The sequence below is a fragment of the Macaca mulatta genome, chromosome 15, assembly GCF_049350105.2.
Source record: "Macaca mulatta isolate MMU2019108-1 chromosome 15, T2T-MMU8v2.0, whole genome shotgun sequence".
NCBI classification, from domain to species: domain Eukaryota; kingdom Metazoa; phylum Chordata; class Mammalia; order Primates; family Cercopithecidae; genus Macaca; species Macaca mulatta.
This window is the reverse complement of record NC_133420.1, coordinates 84,252,360-84,276,659: the sequence shown is the minus strand read 5'-3', so window position 1 is coordinate 84,276,659 and position 24,300 is coordinate 84,252,360. Positions and strand designations below refer to the sequence as shown.

At 40.3% G+C, this 24,300-nt stretch overlaps 1 protein-coding gene across 15 annotated transcripts in view; it reads right to left on the bottom strand.

Moving 5' to 3' along the window:
* FREM1 (FRAS1 related extracellular matrix 1) overlaps nt 1-23,500 on the bottom strand; it is a 168,666-nt gene extending 145,166 nt beyond the window's left edge. For 12 of the 15 annotated variants that reach the window (XR_013404827.1, XR_013404829.1, XR_013404825.1 and 9 more), the window contains exon 1: nt 22,943-23,468. The gene's annotated coding sequence lies outside the window, so the exon portion shown is untranslated. Of the gene's footprint in view, nt 1-22,942 lie in introns of all 15 variants that reach the window. The other 3 variants (XM_015117675.3, XM_077966079.1, XM_028835154.2) reach the window with 2 other exon arrangements.
* Nucleotides 23,501-24,300: the final 800 nt, after the last annotated feature.

The following is a 24,300-nucleotide window of genomic DNA, read 5'->3' as shown; positions in this document are numbered from 1 at the left end:
CTAAGATTTTGTTTTCTTTAATAAACAATTTTTAGTCTCCCCTATGCGCAAATTCCTTCCTTTCTACTTTGCTTATTAGTGCTTTCACTTACTACACAGAAGCACTGGGCTACATTATTACTGTGCATCTTTTCATTTATTTTTCACAACAAAACTGATTAGTTCCATTATTATTTTAATTTCATACATAAATATACAGTGATCTAAGTGACATAATGGAGTGCAGTGGCGCAATCTCGGCTCACTGCCACCTCCACCTCCTAGATTCAAGGGATCCTCCTGTCTCAGCCTCCCTAGTAGCTGGGATTACAGGTGCTTGCCACCACACCCAGCTAATTTTCGTATTTTTAGTAGAGACAGGGTTTCACCATGTTGGCCAAACTGGTGTCAAACTCCTGACCTCAAGTGATCCGCCCTCCTCAGCCTCCCAAAGTGCTAGGATTACAGGTGTGAGCCACCACGTCTGGCCAAAACCAACATTTATTACGTGTTTACTATATAGCAGGTTATCTTCAAGATATTTTACATATATTACACTGTTTAATCCCTACTGTGGTTTTAGGAGGTAGATAATGATTTTATAGATTTGGAAAATGAGACATAAAGAAGTAACTTGCCGAATGTCATGAGCCTGACCTTGTCATCGCAATTAGAGCCTGATTTTGTCCAACTCCAGGACCCTTGCCCTTAACCACTACTGTTTTATATACACTGCTTCACACTACACCAAAACCTTATACTCTGCAATCACTTCACTAGCCCTAAAGTTTTATTGCTATAGGATGCAGGAAATTTAACAACTTCCTTTATGGTTCCAGACAGCAAAAGACACTATTACAGAAGTTAATGTTTCACTAGAATCAATGTTCTCTAAAGGAAGTAGCTGCTGCTTTAAGAGCAAATAATTAAGAGAGATACCCTACCAGCATCTTCATGTTCCAACTGCTTACACTGCAAGCCCAGGTTAAAGATCTCAAGTCAAATTGGCCACTTCATAATTCTATTTTAAATCAATTAAATGTGTGTTGACTCACATTTAAATCAATAAAATGTGTGTTGACTCTGTCTCTGACATTCCGCTTCCTCTTCTCTACAATTTTTTCTAAACCATAATCTACATCACACGATGTATGATTTTAGGAGAAACTTTAGAAATCATCGAGGCCATATTCATTTCATTTATCAATGTATTTGTTTTTTCTGAAAATAACCTTTTTTAAATATGAAAGAAATCCATGCTCATTAATTCAAGGACAAAAACACAGAAACCTATATATAGAAAAAAAAAATCCTTTTCAATACCCCCCAAAAAGGCTCTTATGCTTTCATATGTATGCATGTATGTATACATATATATGGTTTTTAAAATTAATTGGAACTGAACTACAAAGAGTTGTGTGTAGTATCCCTTTTTATTAATATAATGTTCTATTGTAAGCATTTTCTGTATTACTAAACATTCCTTGCAATTGTGCTTTTCATTTGTGCATTATAGCCACTAGATGGGTGTACTATAGTTGCTATAATCATCTCACTGCTACATTGAAGTAGTTACTATATCAAAGACTGTGATAAAAAATCCTTAAGTATAAATCAGTCTGTTTCTCTAGTTTATGTCTTTTGATTGATTTCTAGACGGGGAATTGTAAGGCTGAAGGATGTGAACTTATTTTGAGGCTCTGGATATGCATGCTTTCTGGAAAGCTGGTACTAATTTCCACCCCCACCAGCCTTCCTCACATTCAACATTGCCCTTTTAATCTTTACTCATCTCCCAGGTGAAATGTATCTGCCACTGTTTTAATTTGCACTTCCTTTGTTTATGTGGAAGATTTAGTTTTTTTCCCTTTTATCTTAATGTCCCTTAGCCATTTGTGTGTTCTCTTCTAGGAATTCCTTCGTTTACATAAGAGAGGAAGACCCATGGCAGTTAAATGCCTACCAAGACTACACAGCTATCTGGAAACCAAGCCTGGACAGGAATCTCAGTTCTGACACTAGACTAGTGCTATGTCCATTATCCCAGGTGGCTTCCTTAAATCACAGATGCTCATTCCAGAAATATTCCTTTCAGCATTTCCTTCCCATATCTTCAGGAAGCTGCCAGACTCAGAACTCTGGAGAGGGAGCCCTCCCTCAGGCTATACGGTCATGACTAGAGGGGAGGGGAAAATCCTTTCCTTCTACCCTCTTAGGTACATTGGGGCCTTGTAAATTAGACTGAAAAGAGACAAACTAACAAGGGAAAAACATAAAATTTATTGAATATAAGTGTCATGTGACATGGGAGCCTTCATTAAAAAAATGAAGACAGAAAGAAACATTAAGCATGAGCATTTTTATCCTAAGTTTGATGAAGAGTGGAAAGTTATGGGAAAATGCATTAGGACAAAGATGTGTGAGCTGAGGGCAGTAAACTGGGAGAAAGTGAGCAAGACCTGCCTGTGCAGATTCCCCACGGTGTCCCTCCACCCTTGGAGCTAAGGACACTCCTTTCTTCTGTGTATAGGGAGAGCACTTCTATCACACAAAGGTACTGTAATCTGCTGTTCAGGGAAGAAGGTCAGAGAGTCTCTCCAGCACATGCCACTTCTCAGATTCCTCCAGTTCAAAATAGTCAATGTGCCAAAGCACCCTATTTAGGGATACCGTGTTCTGAACCCCACGATGACCAAGGCTGCAAAGACAGACAAACCTTTGCCTACAACACAAACTCATTAGGTTTCCTTCCTTAGATTTTCAAATGTTCAAACTCCGCCCTGCCATGCTTTGGAAATTGTGCTTCTGAAAATGAATATTTTGGAGACGTTAAAAGCTTTCCACAAAAAAAGTTCACTATACCCAAATACATTTGAAGCACAGAACGCTAAAATCACCTTCTAAAAATTCACAATGTAATATGAGTATATTAAAGATTCTAAGAAGTCTTGCAGAAAGGAGCCTTTTTAAACCCAAAGTCTGCAAACTTACGGAAAACGTTTTTTGTTCTTTTTCATTAAACCAAAACAAAATGGGTTGTTTGAGAAATCATTCAAGAGACACAAGGTTAGAGAATTAAAATGACTAAAATATAGAATGGCCAAAGGGAATCTAAAACATTTCTGGCCATGCCCAATAAATATATACCTAATAAGTTTACTTCAGAAATTCAAATTCCAGGATATCCCTTGGAAACCAGACATCTGCCTGTTTCTACAGAGGCCTTCTACTAAAGCTACCTTCAAAGGTAGAGAAAACTGATCACAGAGGGAAAAAATGTGTGCCCTCAACCTACAGTTCTGTTTTTAATGACTATCAAAGCCTCTTAAACCATCAAAAGCATTTCCGTGAAGATTAGTTAGGAAGTGGCCATAATTTAAAATCATGTTGCTTTCAGCCAGAGGGTTGTTATCATATAAACTTTCACAACAGGTTGCTTTAATTGTGTAACTTAAGCAGAGTGAAAAACACTCACTCGCATTCACCATGGCGTGCCCCATTCTTCATCAGGGACCTACCGTGGGCATGTACCAAAACTCACACCTAGCGCCTTCCCCACCAGTGTCACGCCAACTGAAATGAATTTTCCTCTTCTTGAGCAAATTCTTCATTTCTTAATTTACAATGGAACACCACCAAACTATGTAAAAGTGAGATTCTGTTTAAATTAATATTAGATCATGTCCAGGAATTCATCTTTGAGACCAATTCAATTTTCAGAATGTATCTTGGCTCTTTGAGTATGACATATCATGTGTTCATTCATTGTACAAACGATTGCTGAGTACTCACTTAGGGACAAGTGCTATGTTAAGTGCTGGGATTGTGAAGACAAAAATGCCAAAAAAAAAAAAAAAAAAAAAATTCCTTGCCCTTATAGAGTTTATAGTATAATTCAGAAAGACAAACATAAACTAATGATTCAAAACAGGCAGTAATGCCAAGCACCAGGGAACATGTCTGTAGTCCTAGCAACTAGGGAGGCTGAGGTGGAGGATTGCTTGAACCCGGGAGTTCAAGGCCAGTCTGAGCAACACAGCAAGATCCTGCCTCAGAAAAACAAAACAAAAGAGCAAGGGTGGTAAGTGCAGCAATAGTGAGATACATTTTATGGTATAGGACTAAATAGGAGGGTAGCATTTGACTCAAACTGGGCCTAGGGTATGCTTCCCAGAAGGGGAAAGAGTTAAATTTGAAAGAAAAACTAGTACTGAGAAAGGTGCATAGGAGAAGGGCATGTTTGAAGATGGAGAGAAAGAATGTGGCATAGTCAAGGTATCAACAAGTAGATGTTATGTCAGAAGCAAAGAGTTTTTGTGAGAAAAAGTGGAGGCACTGTGAAAGAAAAAGATCAATAAGAGGTAACTCTATCTTTAAGAGATTGAGGTCTTGTGGGAGGGAGATTTATAATCAGGTATTTTACAATACAAAATGGTATTTGCTGCCTGCTCCATCTATGGAGTAGCCATTCTTTTATTCCTTTACTTTCTTAATAAACTTGCTTTCACTTTACTCTATGGACTCACCCTGAATTCTTTCTTGTGCGAGACCTAAGAACTCTCTCGGGGTCTGGATTGGGACCCCTTTCCTGTAACATCTTTTTGGCCACTATGGAAGGGACAATACTGAAAAAACTCCCGATCCAAAGGCTAACTCTGGGTTAGTGGTGGGATCCAGTAACATTATTCTGCAAACCCCAAAGGGATGATGCTGAAAAGACTTCCAACCCAAAGGAAAATCTTTTGCACGCATAAATTGGCTGACTTTGGGTAGGTGGGGTGCATTTACCTGAGCAAATGATGGGATTGGGTTAGAAGCCCAACTAGGGAGAGTCAGAGTCTCTGCTAAGATAAAGTGGGTTAAAAGGACCCTCTTAATAAAAGGCAAGGACGCTTGACCGAACTTGGGTTTGAGACCCAACTTACGAAGGTTAGAGTCTTTCCTAAGATTTAGGGGATCAGAGGCCCCTCCCAGTAAAGTCCCTCTCAGCTAAGAACAGGTTTGGCACTATAGGATGTTATTTTCTTTGGGTTAATCTGCCTTGCACTCTTTGCTGATGGCTATGGGTGACAGAATCAGGCACATACAGGATCATGAGACATGTGAACAAGTTTCCCACTAAAGGGGAAACTTGAGAGCCGATGGAACTGCCATGAAAGATCCCTCCTCTACTGACAAGCTGCCCCCTGAACTTTTCAGGGTCACTGCAATGGGTGGGTCTTTCTCTGGCCTCCCTGGGCTCTTCACCTTCCCCACTCTGCCACAGGCAATGCTTTTCCCTCTCTCCTTTCCCTTTCCTATCTTTACTATTACTCAGGGTGACCATCTTGCCCAGAGACCACAAGTTGAAATTCCTGGTCAGAGGTTGGATTAACAATGACAGGGCCCAGCTGGGGGCACGTTTGAGCTTTGTCAGTTTGATACTAGGTGCTAAGCAGAGGGGCTAATGTCTGTGCTTTGTCACACATATTTTACTCTGGCCTTCCTTCATATTGTGGCTTGGCCCCCAGGGCTGTGGTGCAGCCAGCCGGGTTACTAGGGCCACTCAGAGAAAGGAAACCCAGAAGCCTGGCATGCCAGGAAAAGGTTAAGAATTTCTTACCAGTCAGACTTCTGGTCTCTCTCTCTCTCTCTCTCTGTGCACACTGGTTGAATGAATGGTAAAAATTACTGTTTATCTCCTCCATAAAGTTTTGATTAATGGAAAAAAAGAATTCATGAGGGCTAGTCTTAAACTGTAGTGAATCTGTTGTACTTTGTGCTATGAATTTGTCTTTCCATATCTTTCTGTCAGAAAGAGGGATACCTTAGGATAGAATGCGGGCCTAGGACCCCATAAGCCTGCTGTCTAAGACACAGCCCAGCAAAACTAGTCAATTACATCCTTGGGAGCTTGATCTTGTAACCATGTGGCCCCGCTTTCTCTTTTCACATTGGTGACCTGGGTTCAGGGTTCAATCCTGGATCAGGAAATGAGTCCTTTGTCTTCTGTGTATTTATATGTGTTGTGTGTGTAATATAAAAGAGCTTTTGTTAATTGGCTTAAAAATAATAAAGAGCTTAAATCAAATATTTTTTTAGAAAAGTAAAAAGTGTAATGCCTTTTAGTTTGTGTGACTTAACTAACCTTTGGGAAATAAAAACAGTTTGACATGTAAGGCGTGTAAAGAAAGTAAAATGTGTTGTTGGTAAAAGACTATAAAAAGTCATGGAAATGTGGATTTTCTTGCCTAGATTAAAAAGTTAAAGGGTTATTTTAAGTTAGATAGGATAAAGCTGAAGGTTTAAATAAGTTGTGGAAGGTTTGTAAAAAATTAATTATAAAAGAGATTCTGTGTGTGAACATATTGGCTAAAGCTAAAGGGGTATTATTCAGTTTTTCTATAAATTGAACATTGAAATAAAAGCACAACAGGTTTTTCCTAGAGCACTGATCTGCTCTTTCACAAATATTTTAAAGGGTTATAAAAATTTATGAGACTCTTATGGTTCAAACTGATTAAGATTAAATACATTTGTCTATAAGGTTTTATTAAGAATTGGATTTAACATTAATAGCACATTAATACAACAGTGACATTTGGCTTATTTGGTATAAAAACAGAAAGCACTGTCAAATATAAAACAGTGTTGGCTTTCTTTGGGCTGTATTTATATAAATACGTTACTGGTATGTGTTCCAAAATAATGGAAAAATTCCTATAATTCTAATATGACTTAGCATATGTTATTAATAGCTATAATGGTTATGTAAAATTGTTGTATGCCACAGAAGTAAACAAAATTTCCTTGCCAACTGTGGCTTTAATAGTGGCTGCCCTAAGGCGTTTTATCATCCACTGACAGTTGTTGCTTGTTTTAATCCTCTTATAATCAGCTATAGCACTTTGACAGGTGTTCTTAAATGCAGGTTTCTAATAACTTTGGCAACTGTCACATTAGAATAGAGGAAAGCAGCTTTCAGGACTCTCATGGAAAGCTGAAATGTTCACAAATATCAAGCAGGACAGGAGTTAACTGCATGGACTGAATTAATAGAAGACTGAAGTGATTTTTTTACTTTTTGCTTAAAACGGTGCTGATACTTTGTTTTGTTTTTTAGAGTCAAGAAAACTTTTCTTTTGAGCTATCTACAGCTTTTAACAATTGAGTAAAGTATACTCCTATGAACAAAATTTGGAGCATGTTTGTTTCTCTCTACCTGATTTCGCCAGAATTTGGAAACTAGTTTTGAGTATTCTTAACTTATGGCAATATAGTTATTTGCATAAGTGCAATAAGAATCTGTTTTCTTTTGTAACAGGATACAGTTGGAAAAATTGGTTATTTTACCAAGTCCTTGACTGGAATGGTGTGCTTTCCTTTGAGGAATTAAACTTGACTGGTAAAGCCAATAAAAGTCCTTTGGGAAAAATGGCCTCATACCTTGTCTACACAGTTTCTGTACAGGGTTCCTGACCTGGTGGTAAATAAAGAATGTCACTTTCTGACAGGCCCAGGAGCTCCAAGTTATCTTGGGACCTCAGGAGGAGAGGAATTTACCCAACTCACAGGTATTTGAGGGTACAAACCCATGGCCGGTCTCAGCTTTAAAAAAGTCTTATTTGAGATTCCTTATGGAACAGAGTTCCATGAAAGCCAATTTAAAAAGCCTATGTGAAAAATAATTATTCTTGCTGCACTTCATACAAATAATCAGGCCAAGTATAATAAAGCAAATCGGTCTTACCATGATTTATCTTTAGTGAAAATGGAGAGAGAAACTATTTTTCAAAAACTATGGTACACCTGATTAGATTCTAGTCTCATCAGTTGTTTTTTGAGTATTTTTCTGCAATTTAGACTGACTCCTTATTCCTGTGGACAAACCAGTGATTTCTGCCTGCTGCTCAGAAGAAACAAGAGGGATGGGTAATGTAAATATCTGGATCAATATTCTAATTCTGGGCACATTTTAGAATCAGCTAACAACCCCATATCAGCTTGGTTCCAACAGTTGCCCAGCTCATGAAAAAATCTTCTAATTTAGTTTACTTGAGATAATTTTACTTATTTTGCCTTACTGTTGTGGAATATATTGCTGTTGTACTCTTTGTGTAGGAATGCAGAATAAGCCTACTCAACATTTTCTTAAACATTTATTAACCTTCTAGATATCACCTTTTGTTGGAACTCCAGAGTTATGAGTGGCCCTTGACATACTGATGCTTTCTGATTGAGCTCCTCTCTATCCCAAATACAAGAGATCCTCATAGTTAGGCAGGAATATCATCACCCCTATTCAGCCTGAAGAAGTTACAAAATACAGATCTTCGTCCCTCTACAACTCTTAAGATTAAGGGTTCTCTTATAAAAGGGAGGGGGGAAATGTCAGAGGCATTTGAACCAGAGCAACTTCATCTTGAACAGGAGCTGGGTAAAATTAGTCTGAAACCTACTGGGTTGCATTCCCAGATGGTTAGGCATTCTTAGTCATAGGATGAGAGAGGAGGTCAGCACAAGATACAGGTCATAAAGACCTTGCTGATGAAACAGTTTGCTGTAAAGAAGCTGGCCAAAACTCACCAACACCAAGATGGCGATAAGTGTGACCTCTGATCGTCCTCACTGCTACCCTCCCACTCCTACCAGCACCATGACTGTTTACAAATGCCATGGCAATGTCAGGAAGTTACCCTATATGGTCTAAAAAGGGGAAGCATGGGCCGGGCCCTGTGGCTCACACCTATAATCCCAACACTTTGGGAGGCCCAGGTGGGCAGATCACGAGGTCAGGAGTTCGAGACCAGCCTGACCAACATGGTGAAACCCCATCTCTACTAAAAATACAAATATTAGCAGGGAGCGGTGGTGTGCACCTGTAATCCCAGCCACTCAGGAGGCTGAGGCAGGAAAATTGCTTGAACTGGGGAGGCAGAGGTTGCAGTTAGCTGAGATCACGCCACTGCACTCCAGCCTGGGCGACAGAGCGAGACTCCATCTCAAAAAAAAAAAAAAAAAAAGAGGTATGAATAATCCACCCCTTGTTTAGCATATAACTAAGAAATAACCATAAAAATGGGCAACCAGCAGCTCTCAGTGTTACTCTGTCTATGGAGTAGCCATTCTTTTATTCCTTTACTTTCTTAATAAACTGGCTTTGGCTTAAAACAACAACAACAACAAAAATAAAATGGTATTTGCTGTGATAGCATAGGAGCAAAATGCTCTAATGATTTTATCAAACTCACCAGTATACTCTTAAAGAAACTTCCACTATTCAGGGTGAAACACTTCATTGTGAAAAGGGTGCTCAGACATTCAGAAAACTATTCAGCATTGCTCCTCAAGCTGTGATGTAACCTTGATCATCTCACTTGCATTCCTTGCTCATGATAAAACTCAAACTCACAGATGTCTGTAGTAGAAAAGGGATCGACCACCATGAATATTTTTGTAAAGAGGTCTGATGTAAAGATCTGCTTTTGATGATCTAAGAAATGTTATGGTAAATGACAAAAAGTGCAATGTTATTGGAGCCTAAGTTATAGTATATGAAAAATCATACAATTCTAGAGTTAGGAGGAGCTTATCCAAATTTTACATATAATAACAATAATAAGCATGTATTATGTACTTACTTTGTACATGGCACTGCTGTAACTCATTTAACCTTCACTACAATGTATGAACTCAATTCTAGTATTATTCCTATATTACAGCTAAGGAAATAGATAAATAATTTGTCTAAGGTAAATTCTCATAACTAGAATACGTGGTATTCCAATCTCAGCAGACAGCTTGGAGAGCCCAGGTGCCTGAAACCATGTTCCTTGCTCTACCATAGGGTGATCAAGATGAGGAAACGGGGGCCCAAAGAGGCTAAGTGATTTGTCAAGGGTTAGACAATTGGTTCTTGCTTTACCCATTAATGCAAAGTGAGGAATGTAAAGCATAGTATCATATACTGAGATGTAGTAAAGAAAAAAAAAAAAGGCACAACACTTAAAACCAACAAAGAGGCTTAATCTAACTCTAATGAGAATTTTTTTATTTTTTTTTTAAGAGACGGAGTCTTGCTCTTTTGCCCAGGCTGGAGTACAGTTGCTTGATCATGTCTCACTGCCACCTCAAACTCCTGGGCACAAGCAATCCTCCCACCTTAGCCTCCTGAGTAGCTAGGACTACAGGCACTCGCCACCATGCCTGACTAATTAAAAAAAAATGTTTTTTGTAGAAACAAGGTCTCAGTATGTTGCCGAGGCTGGTCTTGAACTTCTGGCCTTAAGTGATCTTCCTGCTTTAGCCTCCCAAAGTGCTGGGATTATAGGCATGAGCCATGAAGCATGGCCAAGGAGTCTAATAAGAGTCTTAGTGCTCTTCCCTGTTGAGGATCTTAGCACAATTTTGAGGTCTTCAGCTATGACTTACGCACACTTCATTTGTTACAATTTTTCTTTTTTACAAATAACTTTCTAAATAATTTTATGATTCAGTAGCACTAAAAAAGGAGGATAAGAGAGTTTAATTCTTTGATGCAGGTTTGGAGAGGAAAAGAAAGATAATCAGAGGCCAGCCTATTAATCAGCTCTACCAGACCTGTGCACCTATCTTGGTTCCATAATTTCTTTGAGCAAGGTTCCTATTCTTCCCTGGGCTCTGTTTCCTCATCTACAAAATGAAGACAATAATTGACACCTTTCAGGATTGTTACACTAGTTAAATGTGATACTATCTGTCAATGTAAAGCAAAGTTGCCAGCACACACATAGAGCAAGGCTCAGCCAAAGTTAGTTTCCTTCCTGCCCCTTTCTATTCCAGACCTATTGAAGAAAACTTTTTCTAAAATTTATTTTAAAAGCTACCACTGTGATAGTGGATATATATCATTAAACATTTGTCAGAACCCAAAGAATGCAGCTGGGTGTGGTGGCTCACACCTGTAATTCCAGCATTTTGGGAGGCTGAGGTGGGCAGATCATTTAAGGTCAAGAGTTAGAGACCAGCCTGGCCAACATGGCGAAATCTTGTCACTACTAAAAATACAAAAATAAGCCAGGTATGGTGGTGGGCACCTGTAATCCCAACTACTCAGGAGGCTGAGGCAGGAGAATCACTTGAACCCGAGAAGCAGAGGTTGCAGTGGGCCAAGATCACACCACTGCATTCCAGCCTGGGTGACAGAGTGAGACTCCGTCTCAAAACAAAACAAAAACAAAACATAGAATGTGCAACACAAAAAGTGAACCCTATTGTAAAATATAGGCTTTAGATAATAATAGTTGCTCATCCATTGTAACGAATGCACCACATTAATGCAAGACATTAATAATAGTGGAAAGTAGGGGTTGGGAAGTGAGAAGGTATACAGGAACTCTGAACTTTCTGCTCAGTTTTTCTATAAACCTAAAACATCTCAAAAATTAAAGTCTACTAATTTATAAAAAGTTATGAGTTGAGCCATCTTTTGACATGCCTCATGGTTCAGGCTGAATTGACTCTCCTGTGACACCCACACACAGCTAGAGAATTTTCTCTAGAGTAGTGGAGGGCCATCAGTAACAAAAAAGGAACAAGGCAAATCACAGAGAGTTTTTCTTCATCACACTTTCCGGCTTTTGGGGACTGTCTCTTCTGGGGATCTCCTGACCCCCAGTTACTCAAGGACCACCCTGGTGTCTCACAGGCCATGTCCTCACAGTGAGACACCACATGTGGCTGCACACCCATGCCAGTGTGCCAGTGTCCATTCTGCCACACATGCTAGAGTCTCTGATGCAGTGTTGCTCATTGAGCTTAATGGCATTAAGAAAAGTGAAACTTGACCTGCTCACTCTGGCAGAATTTGGGAGTGGGCTGTGGAGAATGCCGGTGGGAGGGTGTTCTCAGGCAGTGGGATTAAAAGTGCTTCAAATACTGGTTCAAAAACAAAACCTCCATAAACATCACAGGCTGCAAATAAAGTATCTGAATGTCTGATTAGATGTCTCATTTGCTGAAAAAATACATGCAGGAGGATACAGCAATGTAGAAAATTACATGGTATAAGAATTGCAAACACCAGTAAGTCAGAGAAATATTTCCAAAGTGAAACCAGTATGGAACACACAAGCAGTCTTGCCTAAAACACCTTCTTAGAGTCTCCAAGACACAAATAGGCTATATTCAAAATATTGGTTTGCAAGAATTTTGTCTAGAGGTAGAAACACATTTACTGTAGGTGCAATGTCCAGATAGGCCGACAAATACAGTTCAAACTGTGATGTCCCTGAGCACGGCAGAAGCTCATCATGGTGGAAGATATTTCTGTGGGAAAACATACTAACTGATCTGTCCTTCACGGTGTTGGCCAAAGGTGATGAGACTCCTTTACTTGTTTTTGCTCAGTTCAGCACACCAAATTCCAGGGCACCATTTACGCTGTTTACACAGACCACAAAGTGAACGGTGTTCCTGGAGTTGTGCAATGTGGGGGCTGATTCCCATGGCCTGGGGAAAAGTACTGGCTGCAAATAAACTTCATGCTCATGGCTTCAGACCTACCCCTCTGTCCTAGAAAGAAGCAAACCATTCTTATGAGGGATTACCGGGTCTGCGCTATTAATGAGAATGGGAAACACACCAAGATGAAGGAGTTGTCTCTACTGCCACTCCTACACTAGCAGGCCCCCTCTTTAGCTTCATATTACTATCACCTAGTCACCACTCCCAGAGTTTCTGATTTCATTTGTCTGAGTGGGGCCCAGGCATCTGAATTTAAAAGTACTCCAGGTGATTCTAATGAGCAACCAGGATAGAGAACCACTGCTGCAAATATTAACTGTATTAATAACTGTATTTTATTTTATTCTCCTCTAAGTATGAGAAGAGGTAAAAGGAGCTTTGGTGTCCGAAGACTGAAGTTAGGATCTTTGGCGTGTCTAAAACAACCATCAGACTCAGTAAGTCTCTTAGTCAGGATGGAGCGCATCAGTGGGACTAGGGCTGGGGATGCCACCTCCAAGAACAGCACTAGGAAGAGCCCAAAAGCAAGACCCAGTGTGGAGGTGGTTGGTTGGGGGAGAGCTGGGAAGAGGAGAGGAAGATAGGATGGTCCTAGATAGAGAGTCTGACACAAGGCAAAGAAAGGCAGGAAGCTCCAAAGGAGGCATCATGAGCGAACGTTTCATTGGCAGCATAGCTGGGATGGCCATCCCTGGAAAGCCAGTCCCATGTGTGAGATGTAAGTATACAAGTCAGTGGCACAGAGACATTTCCTGATCTGTGGCTTTGTAAGTTGCTTTGGTGCCAGTTCCCTTAGAGTGCATGGAAACCACAGGCAATGGGATTCTTTGGTAGGAGGACTCTGGGGTCCTTGTATATCCCTTCCCTGACTTTAGTTTTTTTCCTATGTTGAGAAAAATCTTTGCTAAATTAGCAAAATTGTCAGAAAGGAAGCAAAGCCTAAAATGAAAGAAATTAACATAAAGTTTAACTACTAAAATTTTGTGCTACCACTAATTTCTGTTGCATTTTAACTCTGTTCCTTGCTGTGAATCTTTAAAGACAAAGATAAGTCTATATATTATAACAATAAATTTTATTATTCATAAGGCTAATATTTTTCATGCTTCTTTATAGAATGATGTTTTAAGACAAGGTAGAAGTGGATATTTATGTTTAGGCAGTATGTAATAGATCTCTCTAAAATCATAAAATACTAAATCATTATTGAGCAGATTAGAAGGAGATTTGAGGCTATCTGCTTAATCATCTGCTGTAAACAAGAAAAATTTAAACCTTCTGATCTGTAAATTAAAAGTCTCTCACATCATTCTATAAGCGTAATTCCCCTCTGTGTTCCTAATGTGTCAATTACTTCTGTTAATTTTTCAGTGAAACAATGGCCCTCATCCCATACTCCATATAACACTCTTCGACATGTTCATGGACCTCAATCTTGTTCATTTCAGCCCACATTACTGTCTCCAGCTTTCTCCATGGGATAAACAATCTGGCTTTTTCCACTCAATAACAAAAAAATAAAAATCAATTTTTTGAAGAGAAAAAGGAATTGACTCCTTTTTAAAAACTAAAATGGATTTTTTATATAAAGAGACAGTATGACAATAATGCATAACACAGGTCACCTTTAGTTCACATGTATCATTGTAGGAAGACCGATTTAATCATCTGAACTAAAGATAAACACTTTAAGTCAACTCACTTTCTGAACACTTTAAGTGTCTGCAGAAGAAGCTCAATCTACAATATAATTAAATTTGTTTAAAATTTCTCAGCCTTGAATTCATCATCTTACAGTGGGGATTCATAATATTGACTTCATGGGATTGTGAAGATAGTTTTTATGTATTTTTTTAAGAGATGGGGTTTCACTCTGCAGCCCAGGCTGGAATGTAGTGGCTTGATCACAGATCACTGCAGCCTTGACCACTGGGTCTCAAGTGATCCTCCCACCTCAGTCTCCTGAATAGCTGGGACTACAGGCACCTGTCGCCATGCCTGGTTTTTTTTTTTTTTTTTTAGAGATCAGATCTCACTATGTTTCTCAGGCTGGTCTCAAACTCCTGGGCTCAAACTATCTGCCTGCCTTGGCCTCTCGAACTGCTGGGATTACAGGCATGAGCCACCACACTTGGCTGTTGTTAATTAACATGGAATTTCAACTTCCTTCACTCCTGGACAAGTCTTAGCTCTTAAAGTCTTAATGTCGGATCTCTCTGGCCACAGAGCTAACAGTTCAGACTAGGTGCCTCTGAGCATTGCTGTGAATGTTCAAGCCTGCTGTGAAACACTATATGATCTCTGACTGTATCTCCATTAGCTCACATGGTTGATATCATTTGCCATTCTTCACATGGAAAAAAACTAAAGTGGGGGAAGGGACACGCAAGGACCCCAGAGTTTTCCTATCAGTGAATCCCATATCCTAGGATTTCTGTGCGCTATCGAGGGACTGGCACAAAAGGAACTTACAAAGCCACAGATCAGGAAATGTCTCTACTGGGGGTAAATGAAGACCAATAGTTTCCAGTAAAGCAATTCAGCAACAATCCATGAGTGATGGATTGTGAGGCCACATAGTATCTTGAGTGCTAAATGTACACCTGGTGCACTGCCACCTCCTGGCTTGAACAGTCAAATCAGCACCACAGATGATTTACGGACAAATGAGAAAGACAAAACTGGTTCCATCTGGGGTTTTTGAAAGATTTTGTAAAAGTGCAAAGCTAGTCCTTTAGTCCTGTCTGAGGAATTTTGTCATCCCATCCTGCTGCCAAACTCTAAGTCCAGAGTATATTACAAACTGATTTTTAAATGTGGGTTTATGTGGCTACATATTTTATTTCATTTCCTTTTACCGTAGTAATGTCTTAAGAATTTGGAAGATCAGCTTACTGACACCAGGAGGAAGTCTTAACAGAGTTACACGGTAAACAGGATTATGAATAGGATACAAAATGCAGTGTTAAACTCTTTGGGTACTATTTAATGTAATCAAATGGCCATTTAACTCCTATTCTTCTCTCACTGATAAATCACCCTCGAGTGACCTTTTAATCCCCAATCAGCACCTCCAGCAGCAGCTTTTTTTATTGTTTCAAAATTTCTAAGGACTTGAGACATAGACTATTTTTCAAAATTTAAGTAAAGTTATTTTTATAAAATGCTGTGTGGTCTCATTTAGATCTAATGTGTGAAAGTAGGTAGCAGAGGCCACAGTCATTGACGAGACCAAAGTTACTGAGCCATGACACGTAGTCAGCAGGAGCCTGATATTCTTAAGATGAAGAAAATATTAAAAGGAAAGAAAAGTATGAAGAATGACTGATGAGGAAAGCAAAAGGCAATTGCATCTGTAATTTGAAACGGATGGTTGATGGCTTGACTGCTGGGAACAGTGGGTCTTTATATCACAGTACATTAAATGACAATGGATTCACGTTAAAAGGGGCTATTTTATATTGCTTGGAATGCCTTTGCTTCCATCCTTATTAAGATCCTTCCCATTTATTAACCCCTCAAGAAATGCCTCATCCAGGATTCCCTCATCATTTCATCTGGAAAGATTTCCTTCCTCCAATTGCAGAAGAATCATATTTTATTTATTTATTTAGTTATGTATTTGAGATGGAGTCTGGCTCTGTGGCCCAGGCTGGAGTGCAGCGCTGCGATCTCGGCTCACTGCAAGCTCTGCCTCCCGGGTTCACGCCATTCTCTTGGCTCAGCCTCCCGAGTAGCTAAGACTACAGGCACCCACCACCATGCCCGGCCAATTATTTGTATTTTTAGTAGAGACAGGGTTTTACCATGTTAGCCAGGATGGTCTTGATCTCCTGAACTCGTGATCTGCCCACCTTGGCCTCCCAAAGTGCTGGGATTACAGGCGTGAGCCACTGCGCCCGGCCCCGAATCATATTTTATTTAAACCCATCACAGGGCAGTTATCACATCCTACCCCGTAGCGTACCTATTTGCCTATGTGTTTTGAAGACAGAAGGACAACACTGTCTGCTGCATGTAATATGAGTTGAACTTTTGTATAAATAAATGAAATCAGCAATTATTGTGCCTTAAGCATTCTCATAAAAAACAAGAACACCAACACACACTGATATCTTTGAGTTCTTTCTATTAAAACTTAGACATTTCTGTGATTCTGGGTTATAGAGACTAGTAACTAGTTTCCTCCTTAAAAGGAAACAAAAGAGAGAGGTTAGGGACATCATTTTCTCATTAGAAAAATTTAGAGTTGTGCCTTATAGCTCGTTTTTGGTTCTCTCTGGTTAAACATTTTTCTAAATCTTTAAACAAAGATATTGAAGACAAACTTTATCCCATTCACAGAAAGCACAAATCCAAGAGGGTTAACTGTTATCACTGAGGACACAATCAAGACCCACAGCTTTGATAATCAGAGCCTGGAATGACGCACTGAGCCAGTAAGTTAGCTTCCAATAAGCAAAATTGTGTAACTCTACATTTCCCAAAACCAAGTGCATAGTATGGAAAAGAGGAGATCTGCTTTGGCAGCACTTTATTTTTTACAATAGTCTGTCTTCAGATGTTTGAAGGGGAGTGACTTGATGGTTCCAGGGTACGGAACCAGGAAGAATGTGTGAAAGCCTCAACTTAACTTTCAGAAAGGACTTTCCCTCAGTGTTGTCCAATAATGGCAAAAGCCGAGGTATAGACACAGAACAGGGTTCTTTGTTTCAGAGGAGTGTGGATTAGGTACTTTCTGGGATCACTTTTAACTGTGCCCGATTGTCCCCTGCACACCTCTCCAACCTCTTCTTGCATGACTCTCCTCCTTGCCATTGATATGCTAGTAAAACTGGACTTCTTCCCATCCTTAAACTCACCATATTGCCAACCCCAGCTTCCAAGCCTTTGCAGGTTTTGTCCATACTATTCCACCTGCAATGAATGCCCTTCCCCACTGCCATCAACCACCCCATTTACCTGGCTAAATTCTATCCATCCTTCAGGCCTCAACCTCCCAAACCAGTTTTATCTGTTCACATGGAATCCTGAAATACACTTTGCCATATGTTGCATATCTATAAGCATTTTGTCATTATTTGCAGCCATTAAAAAAAAAAAAAAAAAAAAAAAAGGTCTGCTGTTTCTCCTGGTCTACAAACTCCTTGAAGATAATAACTATGACTGTTCTGTTCAACCCAAGTTTCTCTAGTGGTGATCATTGAATCCTTCACAGAGAAGCTCAATAAATATCAGTTGAGTGACTGACTAAATGCAAATACCAAACCTATTTTTTAAAATGGTGAGAGAGAGAGAGAGAGAGTACATGCTCCTCCACATGTCTCAATGAATATGTCCTTCCTTTGGTGATGGTTCACAGGCTCACTATAGCGCAAGCCCAGAGTTTCAAATTCTCAAATAAACATTACCCCTGAGGGGCCCCTTGCTACAATGGAGCAAAATCTTGAGAAAAACAAAATGATGCATCTCCTTATGCATTTATCTAAAACATCTACATAAGGAGGGTCAGTAAAAAATGAAGACAGAATGATTTTCACATTGCCCTTGATTTCTCCATACCAAACAATTTCATAGTCTGTGAGCTCACGGATCTCTTTCAGGCTTTTGGTCTATAAAAATCAAGTGAGGGTCAGGGGCGGTGGCTCACGCCTGTAACCCTAGCACTTTGGGAGGCCAAGGGGGGCACATCACCTGAGGTCAGGGGTTCAAGAGCAGCCTGGCCAACATGGCAAAACCCTGTCTCTACTAAAAATACAAAAAAATTAGCCAGGCATGGTGGTGGCAGGCACCTATAGTCCCAGCCACTAGAGAGGCTGAGGCAGGAGAATGGCTTGAACCAGAGAGGAAGAGGTTGCAGTGAGCTGAGATCATGTCACTGCACTGCCGCATGGGCGTAGAGCAAGACTCTGTCTCAAAAAGAAAAAAAAGGATCAAGTGAGAACTAGGCTGCTGATCAGAGTTAAAGGCCAGGGGAGTGGTGGGTTGAGATCTGTTCTGCCCAGACATTGGGATCTGGAGTGTAACTTTCTTTCCTGTTTCTCTTTTCTTTTCACCTATAAATTAAGTCGCTTGCCATGTTTGTTTTATTTTCAGCCATTACACCTGTATTAGCCGTCTCCCAAAGAAGAAATATTTATTAAACACTTGAACATCATGCTCCATAAACAAACATCCAGCGAGGTAAATACCAATGCCCTCATTTTACCCCTGAGGAAACCGGCTGAGTAACTTGGCCAACATTACAGACCCAAAGAACACTGTAGCCTAGGATTAGAACCCAGGTGAAATTCTTTCAAAGGCCATTATTTTTTCCTACTGCACCTCTCCGATTTAACATCTGGGCTCTTGCATCAATATCACCTTCTGGTTTTAAAACAATAACAATGCTTATTGGGTAAAATGGAACCATCCTACCATGTGATAATAAAGAGGGACTTTCAGGTAAAACAGAATTAAAGTATTGCTGTTGTGTTGTTGCTCTGTTGTCTTTCTAAGGTGTAAGATCACTTTTATAAAAAAAAAAAAAATCTGTACTATGAAAGAGATTTGATAGGAAACGCCTAACAAATTTTAAATATTTGGATGAATATTCAGCTATGGTATCTATCCTTTCTGCAATTTTCCTAACTTCACTGTGGTTTGAGTTTGTCATTTACCAAATAAATCATTTTTGTGCTAACAAGAATTGTAGGCCTTAGAATGAAGGTACCATGGCAGTGGGTGTGAGCTAATGAGACAAAGTTGTGGCTTACTTATTTTAAGAGAAGAGTGCACGGAGCATCTGTAAGTACTAAGCAGCTGATAATGTTTGAGAGAAAGCAGGGAAGAGTTCCAGGGAAGCAGAACACCCAATAAAGGACTTGAGGCTCAGTCGTTCCTGGAGCATTTATCTGTCCTCTGTTGCTAGGGAGCCAGATAAGAAAGTTTCAAGGATAAACTTGAGAGTGAAAAGTGACATGCAATCTTAGCAGCCTTTGGATGATGCACAAAAAGAGCATTTTGGGCATCACTTTTTAATACACATTTTCCCCACATATCATCACTTCCATAAATAGGCAGGTTTAAGGGAGAAAACAAAAACTATTTTTGACTTCTATAAAAACTTACCCATGAGAGGCAACGAACATTTGTTTAGAAATATTCTTACTTAGCAAGATCCCTGTCCTCCAGTCAATAGTTTTCCACTCAAACATATTATCTTCAGACAGCTAGAGGCGATGTTGTCAGAAAAGCACATAAATCATAGCTATAATTTCTTATCTTGATGGCCAAATTTTAGAGCCCTTTGAAATGGCACCCCAGTCACTGCAGTGAGAGAAGCTGCATTACAGACAAAATATAGTACAGACAGTATTTCATTAGGCAGTGGGTTTTCTTTTGTTTTTTGTTTCGCTCAGCCCCTCAAAGATGTCTGTTGAAGGCTCTCACCTGGTAGCACAAAAGCTGTTGAATCACTTGAATGAAAGGGTCAGGTTGCAAGCTGTGCATGTGTGGAAGCTGTCAAGCCCTCTTCAGACCACCCAGCTCTCCAAAGGAGTAGCGACATCAGATTCAGACAAGATAAGAGGCTGCCCTTGTATGTAACCTGGCCCAGGGAAACAGCCTTTCCAGGGAGTTACAGGATCCCATTGTAAGGAACGGCTACATGCCCTGAAAAGGTCACATTTGTCTAACTCAATATGCCTGCGGTCATGGTTCTTCGTGAGAGAAAGAAATATATCTGAAAATTTTTGAAGAAAAGCAATTAGCCAAATTAGGCCTATTCTCAAAGTAAATGCTGAAAAGCTCTCATATCCCGTATCTGTGTCTAGAAGACTGAGTCGTATCTATGAATGTCAGAATATCAGAGCTAGGAAGACACTGAAACTCATTTAATTCAATTCATTTTACTGATGAGGAAGTGAAGCTTTGAGGGATTAGATGGCTCTTCCAAGGCTGGTTAGTAACAGCTAAGATTTGAAACACTATGAAGACAAGCACCCTGTGCATGCCATTCCCAGTGGGCATTTTGAAATCCTTAGAAATTAGCACTGAGCCTGGCATGTAGCAGGTGCAGCTAAATAGTTGGAATGAGGAAAGAGAAGAAAGGAAGGGGATCTGATGGCCATGTCCAGTTTTCTTTTTAATATCAATATTAAATGCTAGAAAATGCAAGGATGGGGATGGAAGCTGAGCTCTGACTTTCGTATATTTTAACACCATGGAAGAATCACTTTCTGTTTCTTCTCATCCCTGTGGGATGCTCCAATCCAAAAATCATTTTCTAGGAACAAGGCTCCTGAACCATTCCATGAAATCCAGCTCAGTTTCCCCCAACTCAGCCTAGCCCAACTCCAGCAGCCCAGCAGCCCCAGGAGGCTGGGAAAGAATTAAGAACAGTCCTGGGTTTAAAGTTTCCAAAACAAACATTGCTTAGCCATGCGGGGGCAGATCAGGTCATACAGCCCAACATGTGAAAGCAGGGAACATGCTAGTCCGGTCCCTTCGCCCAACTCCTTTTTTTCCTCGTGGGAATGAAAAGGCAGAGATGAGAAGGGGAGCAAGAAAAAAAAAAAAAAGATGAGGTTGGTGGAAAACTGATTTAAAAGCCCTGGTTTGTCAGCCAAGCATGCAAAACCATGTTGTACATTAAGTTAGGCTCAACAATAGCTCAAACTCAGGTTTCTTATTTAGATATAAGGTTTAATATTAACCAAGTACATGACAAAAATTTCATGTCAAGGACAATGTAGAGCAGTGTTTACCCAAGTGTGACCCACCTGCTTCAGAATCACCTGGGAAGATTCCTGGCACCACTCCAGGTTTAAAATCCTTTGGGCCTGGGGACTGAGAACCTGCCTTTCACCACGCAAATGGGGGTTCTTACACATAGTAGGTTTTCAGAACGCCTGATGGAGAGAAATAGCAAAGTTTCCTAGAGCTGCGCTGAAGGCACCTTTATCTTTTTTTTTTTTTTTTTTTTTGAGACGGAGTCTCGCTCTGCCGCCCAGGCTGGAGTGCAGTGGCCGGATCTCAGCTCACTGCAAGCTCCGCCTCCCAGGTTCACGTCATTCTCCTGCCTCAGCCTCCCGAGTAGCTGGGACTACAAGCGCCCGCCACCTCACCTGGCTAGTTTTTTGTATTTTTTAGTAGAGACGGGGTTTCACCGTGTTAGCCAGGATGGTCTCGATCTCCTGACCTCGTGATCCACCCGTCTCGGCCTCCCAAAGTGCTGGGATTACAGGCTTGAGCCACCGCGCCCGGCCTGAAGGCACCTTTATCAAGCGTAAGCAGGGGGCTGAGGCACAGCTCTTCAAGCTTTACCTAGAGTCAGGAACAGCGGGTGTCAGTTTTCCAGAGCAGAAACCTGAAGAGCATTTGAATCACTAGCTCTGGTCTGTGAAGCAGCCCCACAGAGGTTAATCTCTCCAGCAAGATTCCCAGGCTATAAACACCAACTGGCTCCCGGAAATGCTCTTTTTAAGCTTTGTAATGCACACCAAGCAACAAGACTGGGTACAATAGTAATAACAAAAAAAAAAAAATCAAAAATTAAAATTAAATACCTTAAAAACAATGAACTATTTCCGTAAGCCAGAAATTGTTTCCTGGATTTCAAAATAAAATGAAAAGAAACTCTTTACGAAAGCACCAAAGTCTCTGGACCAAATCTCAGTACTGAGCTGAGAGAGCCTAAAAATCAGTCCAAAACTTCAGAACAATGCCATTTCTTTGCCTCCCCAGCACTATCTCTCTTCCCCAAAATGAAATAGAAATCATGTTTTTGAAAATATGTCTCCAAATATAACTAAACTAAAGCAAAGGTATCCGAAATTATCTCATCCAAATTTCTCTGTTTGTACCGTGAGGATATTATCTGTTTCGTTCATTTTTGTGTCTTTTCCCTTTGACATTTCATTTAGCTGAGAAGAAACATTCTAATTTCAGAGGAAAAAATTACACAGTTAAAAAATGCTTATTTCATTGGCAAGTGCCAGAGCGGATGGACTGAGAAGAGAGTTAGAAATTTGTGTCACGTAATAAAAAGAATCCCGTTTTTGGCATTTGGTTTGCTAACACTGCAAGTTGCCACCTTCTGAGTTAACAGGAGAATTAAACTTTTGCAAGCCTACTCTTGCAGACGCCTTGCATTGTTACTTGGCATTAATGATATCACATAAACAATCTCTGGGGCATTCTACTAACAGAACATTCACAGTCACGATGAAAAAAAAACACATAAAACAGATACTTACAGGTAGTAGTTTTCCTTTCCAAGCCAAAAAAGCTAGAAACCCTTGAAACTGGCGGGCAGGATAAGAGTCACTGACCCAGCAATCTGGTTTAAAGGGCTTTGAGAGGAAGGGGGAGGAAAAAGAACCCCGGGAAGGAAGAGAGCTAAAATTCCAGTCTTTCAGGTCAGCTGTGTTTGAGATTTCTTTTTACTAAAAATCCATTAACCCACCTCACTAAAAATACAGAACTGAAGTTCACATACATACTCTGCTCTCTTTGCTGGTCTTCTCCAAGGTAGCTGCTGCAGCTTTGCAAACTTCCCGAGTGCCAAGCCTCAGGACTCCCCCTGAGAAGGGCATGATAAAGATGCCTTCAACTGTTTACAAGGAGCCCGACCTCCCTGGCGGACAGCCACCGCTCGCCCGCCCGTGCCTTCTGCTGGTTGGGTCCGCAGGGACAAAACTGAGCTTTTGTTAATGAGGTCGGTTGCCTCTTCCCAGCCTCTTCCCAGCTTCCTTTCTCACTACTAGTTTTGTACTAACTGCTCTGCCACTCGCCGAGCCGCAGCAGCCTCTCCCTCCTGCAGCACACAGGCGCACACACACTCAGACACAGGCACACACACATTCACAAATGGGCATGCACACAGTCACATACAGACACAACCACTCACAGAGGTACACACACAGGCACACATACACACACAATAGACACACAGTCACCACACACAGACACATACACAGGCAAATGCATTCACATGCATGCACACACAGTGACCCACCCCACACATGTGCACGCATTCTCACGCATGCTCCACACACACACACGGGGGCACACACATGCAGGCCGCATGTGTCCACACCCATCCATTTACATACTCACACAGACTCTTCCAAATTCCCATCTTAAAAGGTTTTTATTGAAATTTAGATGAGAAGCCCAGCATTCAGAAGGGACAGGACCCCTTTAACTTTTGTCATGGCATTTAAGAGAAAAGATGGGATGGAACTAGATCCTAAGGTGCTGTTTTTAAATACCACCTTACTTCTTCCGTTTGTAAGGCTTTTTGTGTGTCTGACTCTTTTTGAAAATTCATAAAGATCCCATTAATCTGATCCATTTGCATATAGTTCATGATCCCAATAATTCAGATATATCACAGGCCAAGAACTGTCCTCTCAACAGAGATTCACATAGTTAACTTGTCAGTATTCAGTGGTCTGTGAAAGTCTTGATCCTTAACAACTGTTTAATAAAATGCTTCCCTGTATTTTATTCCCACCAGGAAAAAAAAAAGATAATGGCCTACCATCTGGCCTAACTTTTAAATTAACCATAAAGAGAGAATTTGAAGTATTAACTCACTTTGGGGGAACTGTTTATATTAAGACATGTCTGGCTATCCTAAACCTTTGCCAAAAATATAGAACACTGTGAATCCAATTCAACCTAGATAGTGGTTTCCCCTAACAAGGTCACAACACCATATGCCTTTCTTTGGAAGCCATAAGGAAAAGAGACAGGAAAAAGGAAAAGAGAGAGTAAAATGATAAAGAAAATTACATGAGGGAGGAAGAAAGAAAAGAGAAAAATGTAAAGAAGAAAGAATGCAAAAGAAGG